The sequence below is a fragment of the Pseudophryne corroboree genome, chromosome 3 (genome assembly GCF_028390025.1).
Source record: "Pseudophryne corroboree isolate aPseCor3 chromosome 3, aPseCor3.hap2, whole genome shotgun sequence".
NCBI lineage: Eukaryota > Metazoa > Chordata > Amphibia > Anura > Myobatrachidae > Pseudophryne > Pseudophryne corroboree.
In genome coordinates, this window is record NC_086446.1 from 231,310,426 (window position 1) to 231,325,995 (window position 15,570).

A 15,570-nucleotide genomic window follows, 5' to 3' on the forward strand; every position below is an offset into this window, starting at 1 on the left:
ACAAGAGCATACAAACTATTAGGTTAAGCAGTGACACCGTTGGTCAGTCGGAAGCAACTAGCCAGTACTGGAGACTGTTATCATTGGTGTGCATTTACACCTACCCTCAGGCACCCACAATTGACAGGCATATATACATTTCCTGTGTAATTCATTGGCGCATCAGTAATGGGTGCAGGGTGTCGGTGCACATGGGGCCCACACTGCACACCCTGTACCCATGTTTCATACTTAACCTCTCTGGAAAAATTGCTCGGTGACACTTTTCTCAGACATTTGCATAGAGAAGTCACCAGATACATTGCGCTTATGCCATGAGACCAGACCAGTGCATGTGCAGTAGACGCTGGCACAGTGCCAGTGTCTACTGTGCCAAAGAGAGAAAAGGGTCCGCACGGACCCTGTACATTGGGCCCCTTTCTCTCACTTAAACCTCCCCTGGAGCAGTCAGAATCTGTTTGCAGTTACACACACATTCCCTTACTACGCGTGTGCTGGACCACCCATTCCCTCTCCTGTCACTTCCCTGCAGTCACAGCAAAGTGCCAAGTGTCAGATTCAAGCATATTGCATAGATAGATAGATAGATAGATAGATAGATAGATAGATAGATAGATAGATAGACAGATAAGAGAGAGAATGGATTATGGCCATGTAAGTACTGTAGTTTTGACAAGCTGCATTAAGCATGTGGTTGGCATAATGTTAGAGAAGCACAGTATGCCAGTTACACGCATATATTACACAATGTATCATTATATGACTACTTCTTTACGCTGCGATACCCAGCAGGTGTTGAATTAGTTTAGTGTTTGTTTAATCTTTTTGCTGGAAGTGATAAACATTGTTATGCTTTAGTAAATAAATCAAGCCAAGTTTCCAACTTTAATGGAACTTAGAGCTCAGTTTATACTCATGTAGTGTTTAGATCTTTTTTATTATGTCTGATTGCAACAGTGTCTGGAAGGAGCAGAGAACGGATTGTATAACAACCTTATTTCCAGTCCTAGGGTTTAAAAGTTTTGTGTTACTGGAAATGAGCTTAATTTTCATTATTCGTTACACAGTGAAATTCTTATAGGTGCATACACACCGTGCAATATGCACTTAACTTTCCTTACAATTTTGACTATATAGTCAAAATCACAAGGAAAGTTAGTGCATATCATACCATGTGTACCCAGCTTGCGATGTCGATGCGCGTTCCCGCAGGATCAGCATCGGAAGGAAAAATAGACTGTGCAGGCAGCCCAACATTGACTATATCGGAGCCTGGCCCCGTCAAATAGTCAATGTCGGGCTTTGCGGCGCATCGCGCCGTGTGTACACAGCTTTACTTTCTGCATGGTAGACGCAACGCTTTCCATGTTGTTCTTGTTTTATTGGCATTCAGGAGGTCTAAGAGGTCTCTAAACATAAGGAAATAGAGCAGGCAGAGTTGGGACTTCTAAATATGAGTGAGATTGGGGCCTGATACACAGGTGGACATAGATGCGGGTGCTACTGCGTCTTGTGGTGGTCGCCTGTCTGCGGCTTTATGCAAATTCCGCTACACAGTCCTTCCCTGGTGTTTATCTGTGTGTATGAATCTGCAAGGACTGAGATGCCCACTGTCAGTGTCTGTAGATGCTGTAATACCACCTAAGTCCTAGTGTGTCTACACATGTCACCATTGAAACTTGCAGGTACAGATAAAATGTCTACATTGCGGTTAGATTTCGGTTAAGGGGATAGAGCTACAGGTTAATGTTAGGGAAAGACTGAGGTGTCAACATTTTGTCAGTTATACAAGTTCTCATAAATACAGGGTGAGGCAGGAAAAAAAATCGCCCAGATTTTAAAGGTTAACAAAAAAGGCATGGTAAATGCTATTCAGAATTTTAGTACATACTCTAAAAGTGCATGGAATGCAACAATTGAAGTGCTCCGTCGGGCGCCCAGTAGTGGCAGCCGCGAGGGAAAACAATTGAATCACACTCCTATATCATAAACTCTAACTAAACTTTCCATATGCCAAGACAATCACCAAATGCTGTGCATCATTAGGAAACATTTTTAATCAGTTCATACTGTACATGTTCCCTAACTGTGTGTTATATCTTTCCACTGAGGTTCCTAGTATAAGAGTATGGGAGAGGGTCACTGGAGGTTACAGTGAAACTTTAGTTGCACTTTGGGGGTAATTCCAAGTTGATCGCAGCAGGATTTTTGTTAGCAATTGGGCAAAACCATGTGCACTGCAGGGGAGGCAGATATAACATGTGCAGAAAGAGTTAGATTTGGGTGGGTTATTTTATTTCTGTGCAGGGTAAATACTGGCTGCTTTATTTTTACACTGCAAATTAGATTGCAGATTGAACACACCCCACCCAAATCTAACTCTCTCTGCACATGTTATATCTGCCCCCCCCCCCCACCCTGCAGTGCACATGGTTTTGCCCAATTGCTAACAATGGGGGTAATTCCAAGCTGATCGCAGCAGGATTTTTTATAGCAATTGGGAAAAACCATGTGCACTGCAGGGGAGGCAGATATAACATGTGCAGAGAGAGTTAGATTTGGGTGGGGTGTGTTCAATCTGCAATCTAATTTGCAGTGTAAAAATAAAGCAGCCAGTATTTAACCTGCATAGAAACAAAATAACCCACCCAAATCTAACTCTCTCTGCAAATGTTACATCTGCCTCCCCTGCAGTGCACATGGTTTTGCCCAATTGCTAAAAAAAATCCTGCTGCGATCAACTTGGAATTACCCCCAAAAATCCTGCTGCGATCAACTTGGAATTACCCCCTTTATCTCAGAGAGTTGTTCCTTCTTTGTATCAAGTGCTCAGAGTTAAACATGTCCAGAGGTGGGTCTAATGTTATTTCCCAAGAAATAATTACATGCAAATGAATGTGGGCTCATTCTGCTCTGTGTACTATTCCCGGCTATTATTAACCTGTAATCTTTCCGCATGTAATAAAAGTCTGATTGAGCTCAGCAGGTATTGAGCTATTGAAGCACGTAGTACTTTCAGTTTTTTCAACTCAGGTAATTAATAAATAGTATTATACATACATTTTCGTGCTGGGGAACTGTTACCACTTGATTTCTGTTTTGTGTTTTTGAGGTGGGAGATTAGGACATTGCCTGGATTCTGAGACATTGGGCCTGATTCAGATGGGGATGCTGCTGCGTCCGCATATGCATTTATCAGTGGAGACGCGAGAACAATAATATGCATATGTTCCATCGCGTAGATGCCTGTGTCTGGATGTGCAAGCACTGAGACACCCACTTTCTGTGCCTCTGCACGCAGTAACACCACTGTTGGTTCTAGACTAGAGATTTTCAACCTTTTATAACTTGCAGCACACTGAACAAGATTTAAATATTGCTAAAGCAAACTGAAATATAATGGTGATGCATGGTGCTGTTGCGTGTCCTAGGATGTCATGTCGCAGCTTCTCCATAGGTAACGCCTTAGCCACATCTGAGAAAGCCAGAAGAGCCCAACACTGCCTGGGCCCAAAATTAGAACTGGCTCTGCAACCACTAAGCCCACCAGTATTGATCGTTCCAGGGCCTCAGTAGCGGCAAAACACTGACGGGCTTGGCTGTGCTTCTATGGCGGCACACCTGGAGACTGCTCAGGGCACACTAGTGTGCCACGACACAGTGGTTGAAAAACACTGTTCTAGACACTCTACTATCGGCAATTGCACCTTCCCTATGGCAAGTGCAGTGTCTCTGTCTGAACGTGGACTCTGTGGTAGCAACTATGCGTCTGAGAATGCAGCCTGCTTGCACCCTGAAACTTGCATAATGAGCACACAAGATAAAACCTTTTCAGTTCACTTTAGGCCATCCCCTAGTCATCACCTAGGAATACTGATACTCTGTGAATTGATCACACCAGAACCTTTGTACGTACACTCAGGGTAATGCATGCACCATCAGGGTATTCAGGATTATTCGTGCATACACAGTAGCAAATAAATGATCAACTACGTAAACATCAGCAGTGCATGCAGTTTGCGTGCGTTTCACTCATGCCCATTGTCTGGTGGGAATCATTGGACCTGAGTCTGAGGTTGTCTGCTAGCTGTGCCTGCAGTGAGTTAGCTTTTATAAAGACTACAGCTGTTCCATCCATTTCATAGAGGAATGGTGGGTGTTGTAGTTGTATTGTAAAAAACGTTAAAGGTAATTTATGCAGCAAAATTACATTTTGATCTACTTTGCACGACAAGTTGCACAGATTCTCCTTCATTTACACTAGAGTGCATACTGAAGCTTTGTAAAGCAAGATACTGTAGCTGCAATAGATGACACTGGCATCACTACGGGGGGTGCAGGCCGCTCTCGGGTGTCATCTGCTGAGGGGTGACACCAAAATACTGGCTCCTCCTCACTGACAGTAGCCGGGTGCTGCACTGATTACATGCAGCACTCGGCTCCTGTCACAGTGTAGGAGCCGGCACTGCGGGCGAGGCCATGTCCGGGGCCAGTCCAGCATCACCGGGGACCCCCAAATGGACAAAAACAGGGGTTGGGCCGTGAGGACACGTCCCTTCCCGTGAATACAAGCCCTCTTTTTTAGTGGTGCGCGCATGAAGTCTTTAGACCGTACTGGGTGTCACCAAGGCAAGTGATGCCCCTGATGGATGAGATGCATTTTGCATCAGCAAAGAGGAGGTGTTGGGTGGATTGAAGGCGTTGTAGTGTACTGCAGTGTGACAGGTGAAAGACTGCATTTGATTGGTTCTCATCTATTAAGTAGGAAAACATACCGTAATTAAATAATTTTCTGCTGGTGCTCCACTAGCAGTCATCTTTGTCTGTATTGGGTTTTGTTTTATTCCCTCTGGATGAGTATAATAACATTAGAGATAATTGATTTAACTAGTAAAATATTAGGAACTATAAAAATAATTAAATATGATGGGGACACGTAAATGAATAATATAAGTATGAAACTGGAAGTGGCACTTTTAAGATTTAATAGTGTGAGTACAGTTCTTTTCACATTTAAGAGAGGCTCGTACAGTACTTACTAATACATTAATGGGGTAGGGGGAGGCACACTTGTGTATGCTATGCTTGCACTACAATTGTCAGTATGCAGCTGCAATCACAGTACAAACTGTATTTTAACATTAATGCTGTGGTTTCTATCAAACAAGGGCACCTGGGTGTGGTATGTTAGATAGAATAGACTTAGGTCGACCACTATTGGTCGACAGTAAGTAGGTCGACATGGTTTCTAGGTCGACAGGGACTCTAGGTCGACATGTATTAGGTCGACATGACAAAAGGTCGACCTGAGTTTTGTCACCTTTTTTTAATGTCCTTTTCTCCATACAGAGGGGGTCATTCTGACCTGATCGCATGCTGCCGTTCATCGCAGAGCAGCGATCAGTTCAGAAGTGTGCATGCGCCGGCGCATGGCTGACAGCCGACGGCTGTCTTTCTCTAGCGATCGCCTCTGCCTGATTGACAGGCAGAGGCGTTCGCTGGGCGGGTGGGGGTGGCACGGTGGTGTTTGGCTGCCGTTTTGTGGGTTCGGACCGGCCATCGCAGGTGTGGCCGGACCTGGGGGGGGCGTGCCGCAGCAACTGCATGACGTCACATGCAGCCGCTGCGACCCTGGCAGCAACAAGTAGCGCCCGGCCAGCACGCTGGAGCTGCGCTGACAGAGAGCTACGCTTTTGAACTTCTGCGGGGGGGGGGGGGGGGAATTGGGCCTGACATGTGGGGCGGACATGTGGGGCATCCCCCCACATGTCAGTGTGACTGATTAGGTCTGAATTAGGCCCAATGATGGGGAACCTCAATTAGTGCACCGTGTCCCCTTGCATGGCTCGCTTTGCTCGCTCCGCTACCGCTGCGCCCGGCACAGGTTACTGTTCCCAATCGTAGTCCCCGTGGGTCGGAAAGTATGAAAAAGTTCAAGAAATGAAAAATCATGTTGACCTTTTGTACATGTCGACCTAGAAACCATATCAACCTACTTACTGTCGACCAATGGTCTTATCGACCTAAAGACCGGATCCCGGGCACAATGAGGGGCACTATGCTATTCACTATTCTTCCAGGCCTGCGCCACCACCCCCAGTGCATCTCAGTGCAGGGTTGGACTGGCCCACAGGGGAACAGGGGAAACCACCGGTGGGCCCTACTGCCTGGGGGCCCACCTCCTGCTCTAGGAATCTGGTTCCAGAGTGTGCACTTGAATTGTACATTATACATATTATCTACAGTGCATAGCTGTTATTAATCTGGTACATTATCATGCATGCACTAACAGTATTTACTATATATATCGATTATGGGGCCCAGATAAATAACCCTAAGCGTGGGCCTCTACCACTGCATTCCCCGGTGGGCCCTCTATGCCCCAGTCTGACACTGTCCCAGTGCCTGGCACTTTACTTTTAGATAATGGAAAGGGTTTTTTTCTTTACTTAAATATTTTACTAACTTTCTTTATATTATGATACCTAAAGCTGCAGTATGAGTTATGTTGGTGATCAGGAGCAGTTTAAAAAAATTGCCTTCTTTGTGCAGTTTCACCCACGGTTTGTACACCTGACATTTAAAAAAAAATTTGATTGCAGGTTTTGCCTTTTGTAGAGCTCACAATTTCTAAACCGCACATAGGGGGTAATTCCAAGTTGATCGCAGCAGGATTTTTGATAGCAATTGGTCAAAACCATGTGCACTGCAGGGGAGGCAGATATAACATGTGCAGAAAGAGTTAGATTTGGGTGGGTTATTTTATTTCTGTGCAGGGTAAATACTGGCTGCTTTATTTTTACACTGCAAATTAGATTGCAGATTGAACACACCCCACCCAAATCTAACTCTCTCTGCACATGTTATATCTGCCTCCCCTGCAGTGCACATGGTTTTGCCCAATTGCTAACAAAAATCCTGCTGCGATCAACTTGGAATTACCCCCATAAAGAGCCTGAAACACGTATGGCTTTGCAAGTTGGTATTTTGATAAGTTACTGTACTTTTAATGGGATCCAGTTTGTGCCTCCAAAGTGCACTTTGTGCATTTTTTGCAACTATCTCCATAATGCATCAAAAGACTCCACATACAAAAGTGTAAGACATATAGATGTGTCCACATACACCTATCCTCAGATGGCGCCAAATAACCCCATTTAGCGCACCATGGACTTTGCGACTTAGCCGTGTCATGCTACTTTTTCTTAATAAATGCGGCTTAATGTGCTACTGTACTTTATAGTCCTTCGCGACAAAAAAATACATATCCCAAGTGCTTAGTACACTATTACTGAATTAAGGCCTGATTCAAACCTGACCTCAGGTCTGTGTCAGCATGCGGATTCCTGATTATCGGGAATCTGCAGCTGCGCAAGGTCTGTTCAGAACCGGCCTTATGATCTCGACTGCACTTCCCCTCTGCCGCTGCCTTATTACCATGATAACTTGATAGCACCACCACACTACCCACTTATGCCACAATCCCTGCTGTTGGCAATTATGTGTTGTTCCTGAACTCCATGCACTATGGGGGTAATTCCAAGTTGATCGCAGCAGGATTTTTGATAGCAATTGGCCAAAACCATGTGCGCTGCAGGGGAGGCAGATATAACATTTGCAGAGAGAGTTAGATTTGGGTGGGTTATTTTATTTCTGTGCAGGGTAAATACTGGCTGCTTTATTTTTACACTGCAAATTAGATTGCAGATTGAACACACCCCACCCAAATCTAACTCTCTCTGCACATGTTATATCTGCCTCCCCTGCAGTGCACATGGTTTTGCCAAATTGCTAACAAAAATCCTGCTGCGATCAACTTGGAATTACCCCCTATATTCACACACATGCAAAGTTGCAATGGGCCTGCACTTGGCTTGCTGCAAGTCATCATCAGTGTGCAATTATTATTATTATTATTATTATTATTATTATTATTATTATTATGTAGAACCACCAATTTATGCAGCACTGTACAGATAATATTTGTCATTCATATCAATCCCTGTCCCATTAGAGCTTGTGGTTCTAATGATTTCCCATATACCTAACATCACCTACAGGTAGAAATGGGTTAACTTGGAAACCTTCTGAAGTGAATATTATTTGCAACCTATTGCCATGACTGATCCGTTCCCCTTACACCTTTACACAGCTAAGGTAACTTTATGCTGGTAATTTAAACCATCAGACAATAGCAGACAATGCAAGTGAAAGACGAGCTATAGACTCATGAAGGCCACAAGACTGCCAGGGACATTGAATCTGGCCGGAGAAATGTAACACCTTGTGTCTGACAGACGCACAGCTGGCATTGTGGCTGGTCCGCTGACTGAAGCCTATTCACACCTCACTCATCCAACCGCTGCTATCAGTTCAGTCATCTGTCTTCATTTTACTGGAAAAGACAAATGAGTGGATTGTGCGGTTTATAGTGCCCAAGCGAGTGTTCCTGGCACATGGATCTCCCATCAATCTGTGCGTAAACTATACTCTTGTGTATGGCCAGTCAGCCTTGGAAAATTCAGTGGTAAATAACAATACACTGGGCTAGACTTGCTGGGTGCTGACGTACATACAGACTACAATTCAGAAACAATTTAGTATTCTCAGACACAATCTATGGGTCCTAATAGATGGATGGTATTAATCAGTGAAATGAAATGGAGTAACTATCACCCCCACAGCCACTGTGGAGGCTTGGAGGAGCAGGGCTGCAGGGGCGCCGCCACTGATTCAGAACAGATTGACATGTCAGTCTGCTAAATGTCCCTCCCAAAATGGCCGCGGCCATGGAGGAGACATGATAGAGGTCATACTTGACCGCTAGCGTCTAGGAAGTGCCGGGACCCGCGGGAGCACATAGCGCTGGCCGTGGCACCATGCCACCCAGCCATCGAGCATGAAAACCCCTTGGCAGTGAGCATTACCCCCTGGAAACACGCATGACACCCAGCTCATGAAATTCCTGGCAACAGGCATTACTCCCTAGCAACAAGCATGACACCCAGTGCATGAAACCCCTGGCATCAAGCATTACCCCCTGGCAACGAGCTTGATACCCAGCGCATGAAACCTCTGGCAACGAGCATAACACCCAGCATGACACCCTGAGCATGAAAACCCCTGGCACCGTGCATGAAACCAAGATCATGACACCCTTGGCTATGATCAGGTAATTTAAAAGTAATTAGAAGCCTTACTGTAGGGCTTCATGTGTAATGAGCATTGCGGTGTGTGGCATAATGTATAACGATCATTGCAATGTGTGCCATAATGTATAATGAGCATTGCGGTGTGTGGCATAATGTATCACGGACATTGTGGTATGTGGTATAATGTATCACGGAAATTGCGGTGTGTGGAATAATGTATCACAGACATTGCAGTGTGTGGCTTAATGTATCACGGACATTGTGGTATGTGGTATAATGTCTCTGGAGCATTGAAGTGTGTGGCATAATATGTAACGGGCATTGCGGTGTGTGTCATTCTGTGTCATAGGCATGACGGTGTGTGGTATACTGTATCACGGGCATTGTATGTGGTATAATGGGCATTGCGATGCGTGGCATAACGTGTCATAATGTGTCATAGGCATTACTGTGTGTGGTACAATGTGTCAGGAGCATTGCAGTGTGTGGCATCATTTATAACGGGCATTGCGGTGTGTGGCATAATGTGTCACAGGCATTACTGTGTGTGGCATAATGTGTCTGGGGCATTACGGTGTGTGGCATATTGTGTAGTGGGCATTATGGTATGTGGCATAATGTCTAAGGGCCATTGCAGTGTGTGGCATAATGTGTAAGGGGCATTACTATAAGGAGGAAAAATGACAAATAATGTTAGGGTTATGAATCAGGGTTATTTATTTTTCCTGTGGTGGCCAATGTCTCAGCGTACAGGTTGCAAAACTGCGGTATAAGGTAGTCTTTTCCTACACCCATTTTAGCGAGGTCACGCCCCTTTTTTTGGCACGCAAATTCATTTATTTTCTAGTGGCAATTATGGGGAGGTGGCAGAGAATTTTTTGGCTTGGGGGAGACAGATTTCTAGTTACGCCACTGATATTAATCAATATTTGATAGAGGTCGGTAATTTTTTAAGGTCTGGTAGAAAATGTGGTTGGGGATCCTGATGGGTAGTTTTATTTCAAACACACTAACTATGCTTCATAGGATCCAGCCAGGGTGCATTTGTAAACTTAGACCATGTTTTGAGCCCACTCATGTCACTTGTTTGTAGGCTCAGGGTAAGATGTACTAAGACGTAAAAGAGTGGAGAAGTGAGCTAGTGGAGAAGTTGCCCATGGCAACTAATCAGCTGCTCTGTATAATTTTATAGTATGCAAATTATAAAAGTTACTTCAATGCTGATTGGTTGCCATGGGCAACTTCTCCACTGGCTCACTTCTCCACGCTTTTCACTGCTTAGTACATCTCCCCCTTAGTCTGTGGCCTACATTTACAATAGCACTGTAGTATGTTAATAACAAATTAATCAGGGCAGACACAATTGGCTGTCTGAATAAGTTATATAACAGCACAGTAGGTGGGAAGGGTATGGAGGCAGGGGCTGGATTTTGGAGTATTAGGGTGCAAGGAGGGAGGTGGGAACATGGTAAAGAGTTTTGGGAGTAGGGGAAGGAGTTGACACTAAGGGACATATTTATTATTTATTTAGGTTTTTAGACCCGATAAAAATAATTTCGTATCATCAGCAATTAGAAATTATGTACCGCCCAGATGTATAAAGAAACACATCCAGGGACAGGGTCTCCGACAGGAGCCAGCCCCTGCAATATGTGAAGATAAGTGATGGCTGATCACTTTATTTTCTGTAGTGGCCCACTGAGCATGTGCGATTATCAGAATGCGCATGTGCGAGCAGCTATTTCCGGGGGAGGGAGTCTATGGATCGAAATGAGGGAACCGGTGATATCTGCTGTGGAAGCCTATTTATACATCCTGGGGATGCTAACATTTTGCAGGTATTGTGGGAGAGGTGTGGAAGTTGATGAAGGAGAGAGATATTTGGGAGTAGGGAAAGGAGGCAGGGTGAGAGATTTGGGAGTATGGGTACAAGGGAGGTGGGAGGCAGGTTTTATAGGAGTAGTTGAAGACTAGGGAGCTGTTTGGTGAAGGTACAGTACAGCAACCAAGGAAGTCTGACAAGGCCGAGCAAGTTTGTGCATTCAGGAGTAAAGTTTAAGTATACACTATGCAGATCACTCTGCAGATCAGATAAATGCTTATAATCTCTTAGTGTTTATCCGACCGATGTGACTGAAGGACACGCTGAGCTAGAAGTAGGGATCTATGAGATACAGACATCGAGCAGTTTTAATATTAAACAGCATATAAGATGCAACCTCCCAATCCGACCATTGCAGGAGCGCTGTAAGCCATTTATTGGCTAACGCTCCTGAATACACACTCATAGGGCCGATAAGCCGGTTATAGATTAAAGGGTCGACAGTCAGAAGGTTGATAATATCTAGGTCAACACCAAATGGTTAACATGCACAAGGTCGACATTGTCAAAAGGCCGTCTGGGTCAACAGGTTAACATGGAAATGGTCGACATGAGTTTTTGATGGTTTTTGGTGTCAACATTTCCCTTCCTGCACGTGGACCCCCAAGACTATGTAAATAGTCCTAAACATGAGAAAAAAACAACAAAAACCTCATGTTGACAATTTGCTACGTCGACCATTGCCATGTTAACAATTTGAACCTGTCGACCTTTCGACAATGCGAACATTGTCGACCATTTGGTGTTGACCTATTGCTTGTCGACCTTTTAACTGTCATCCTATCATCCAGACACCCGATTAGCGGATATCGGGTGATCGGCCTGTCAATTGTGTAGGTACATATGTAACTTAACTCTATGTGGGAACTTTTGGGGAGGTTTGTGTCCATAGTCAAGACTTTGCTACTACAGGTTAAGTCGAGCTTTAGTAATTATTATTTTAGAAAGTCCATGCAACCTCTCTGAGTACTGAATGTGGATTCTTTGCCTGCTGCCAATCATTCTGGTATATTTAAGCCCACATTGGAAACTGAGGACAATGGATCACTGTCACATTTTTGCCACTGAGAGCTTCTGAGAAAGTGCAAATAAGCCGGTATAATGTTTCCAGAGAGATTCATACTACATGATAAATCTCAATCACTGACAGCTGCAGTGTCAGACATCCAGGGCTTACAGGCCATGCACAGTATATAGTGGTAGCAAGACAGATGAACTGTGCTGAACTATTATTCCAGTAATACCACCATAACTACCACAGACACAACTCACATGAGATCTAGGAGAGATGATTCATGGGAATTTGTTGAAAATATGATTATCATTCTGTACACTGTTGTAGGTGTGACGCCATAGCAGCTTTAGAGAGTGATAAATGCATGGAGAAACTGCTTGTCAAACTTTTATGAATCATGGCGCCCTAGAGTATCAGAATTTGTTTCATTGCACCCCTAGGCCAAAGGAAAATTGAGAGAGAAAAAAATGGAGAAATTTAGAAAAAATCTGAAATTAAGTATATTGTGTTTATATGTCATCCTTATTTTCAGTTGTGTGGTGAGGGACAGGATTCACTTTTGTTTGTCCACATATTTTATGATTAGTAGCCACCAGCACTGGTTTTGCCTAATACATTGACCATACTTGATTTGAATTGGTCCTGGACCACCAATCCAAAGCACCCCTGCAAGTGTCATGAGGCAGCCCAGGGTGCCACGGCACACAGTTTAAGAACCACTGATGTAGAGTGTTCCCTGTCCCTGGCTGTGGTATACAGTAACTGTGAGGTAGGTACCAATCCCTTCACTATATCAGGGGCAGGAAGTCATAGTGACATAGGTTGGATTATTATTTTTTAGCACGTTTATTATTTTTGGGCCCATTTATTTTTTCAGATGCTTAGGGCACTCAGCATCTGAAATTCACCAAACCCAAACATGTTTCCATGACAAGACGATACCATCATACTTCTCAATAAGTTGGTGATGAATTTCATCTGCTGAGTGCCCTTTAGACACAGAAATTTGATGACACTAGGCACCTCAATGTTTTATCATGTTTCCATCAGCCCCACCATCATGTAGTTGATGTTGGGACAGTATGACTGATATGAGGCGCAGTCTAGAGTCCGTGAGGGGAAGCAGTGGTCTACCTGCTCTGGCCTGGTGGAAACTTACAATGCACATATATTAACAAGCTGCTCAATAAGATTGTGATGTCACCAGGGTGCTAAAAGGGAGGGGTAGTTCTGGGTAAGAGAAAAACATTTTGCTATCTCTGATGCACACTGAGTGAGAAATAACACTACATAATAATCAGATAATACGGAGATCGTAGTTGCGTATATCTGCAGATATAGGGTTAAGCCCCCGGGCCGATCAGCAAGGCGTCTCCGTCACTGGGGGTCCCTATTACTAGGTATGGGTCCAGGGTGCAGGACCCCATCACGTCGGCACAGGTCGGCTACCCCAGGTCAGCACACAGGTAAAAATTAATAAGGGTTAATAAGTGCTATGCAAGTGAGGTGTGATTAAAATAATACAAAAATATATATAATGTGATAGGGAAAATCATAAGTGTTAATAAAGTGTTAGGGTGTGCCGACCTGAAGCCGCCCAGCCACACCGACATAGGGGCCACCGCACCCCACACCCACCCCATAAATAATTACACATATGTCTGGGTCTGAATGTCCAGTGTAAGGCCACACCTGGTGGGAAATTACAAATGAAACAGAGAACATTGTTACTTACTTATTGAACCACCCTCATACTATCATGATGGATCATTGTTTATAATTGCTGCCAGTATCCTGGCAGCGGAATGCCAGCGTGCGGGGCGAGTGGGGGGCATGAGCCAACAAGCCCATTGCAGGCTTGCTGCGCTCGCCACGCTGTGGGCTCGGTGGCGGCCGGGTGTCGTGGAATAGTCCCTGCTGGTCGGCATGCCGACTGTCGGGATTCCTAGGGGGCAGGATGTAGGGAGAGGTGTTATGACCGCTGCTACATCCCGCTGCTGTATAATGCACTGTGGAAGGCACTTTATAACAAAGTTTAAAGGGAATTTAGAGTTGAAAGTAAATATCCTCTAAGTTTTCTGATATTATCGGTGACAAACACGTACAAAAAATTGAAAATACCAGAACTTTGAATACTGAAAATAAAGGGTATCAAACCTAATGCTAGTCCATAGAACCGTAGCCCAGCTGCTTGTAGTTACAATACTGGAGAACATTTATTTTTCCAAGTGCACATTGTCACATTAAACATTAAAGTGCTTGTTCTGGCACAGTATATAAGTAATATAAATAGCTTTATTATGTTTTGTCATTAGATTTATTTTGAAAGTCCCTGTGACTGTTTTTGTGCAGTAACCAAACCAGTGACGGACGTGAAGTGGCCCTCCGAACTTTCACCTGCCGCCCCCAGCTTTGTCCTGCTTTATGGTTATATTTATTTGTTATAGGATTTATTTATAATGTCTGCTGATATATTATTACAGAGAAGTGCCTCTCTTTTTTAGTAGATTGAACTTACTACTGACGTTATGAATAATGTGCTGCCTTTAAAAGCTAGAGGGCCACCCCAGCAGTTGCATATCACTGTGCTAGGCTGTTCCTGTTATGTACTTACTGTGTGGCAGCAGCTGCTCAGGAAGGATGTACTGTAGATGGTAGTGGTTGGAGGTGGTTTTGTAGGAGCAGTAAATTAAGCCCAGAGTGGGAATGACAATCATGACATGATACAGGAAGCCTGGAGATGACGGAAACATGCTATTTACATGACATTAGAATAAAGCAGATATCACTACTTTAAATTCTTGAAGTTTGTATTGTGTCAGGTTTATTGCTCTGCAAGACTGGTGTGGTCTAGGTAGACAATCAATATATCGACACCACATGGTCGACATGCATTAGGCATACTTACATACTTTTTTTTTTTCCTTTCTGGGAGAAGCCCGTAGAGGAGACGCACCAAGACACTTCAGGGGGCGTGGCCGGACTGTCAAATCTTGAGGCCCTGCCCCCAAGATGGGAAAATGCCTGTGCCATTCCCCTCTTTTTGCCCCACCCCCTTCACACCAGCAATGTATTTTCTGTGTTTTTAATCACATCCTACCCACTTAACTAGGAAGTGGCAGGTGCAAGCAGAATGCGGGAGAGCCACATATCCTTTACGGGGCTGCAGGGGACTACCCTAAAAATCGTGAGTCTCCCGCAGTTTCCGAGAGAGTAGGCAGGCATGGTATTAGTGTCGACCTAATGCATGTTGACCATGTGGTATTGACCTTTTGATTGTCGACCTAAACAATGTCAATCTTTCATCCGGATATCCTGCTAGATATGGTATATATGGTATATGTGAATTGGAGTTTTTAGAATGTTTGAATTTATTAGATGATGTGTGTAACAGCAGTGAAGTAGTCAGGTTTTAAGACTCTGTGATAGTGTAGGACCTGCATGAAGGTGGGGTACCTTGAAAATCGGTATGCAGGCTTCCGTGCATTGGCCAATCCACCAACTAAACCCCCATCATTTAT

General features: G+C 44.3%; 1 protein-coding gene and 1 long non-coding RNA gene across 2 annotated transcripts in view; one reads left to right on the forward strand and one right to left on the reverse strand.

Moving 5' to 3' along the window:
- KCNB1 (potassium voltage-gated channel subfamily B member 1) overlaps positions 1–15,570 on the forward strand; it is a 135,861-nt gene that overhangs the window by 12,462 nt on the left and 107,829 nt on the right. The window lies entirely within an intron of this gene.
- The window catches only part of LOC135055170 (uncharacterized), an 83,177-nt gene that overhangs the window by 2,758 nt on the left and 64,849 nt on the right, over positions 1–15,570 (reverse strand). The window lies entirely within an intron of this gene.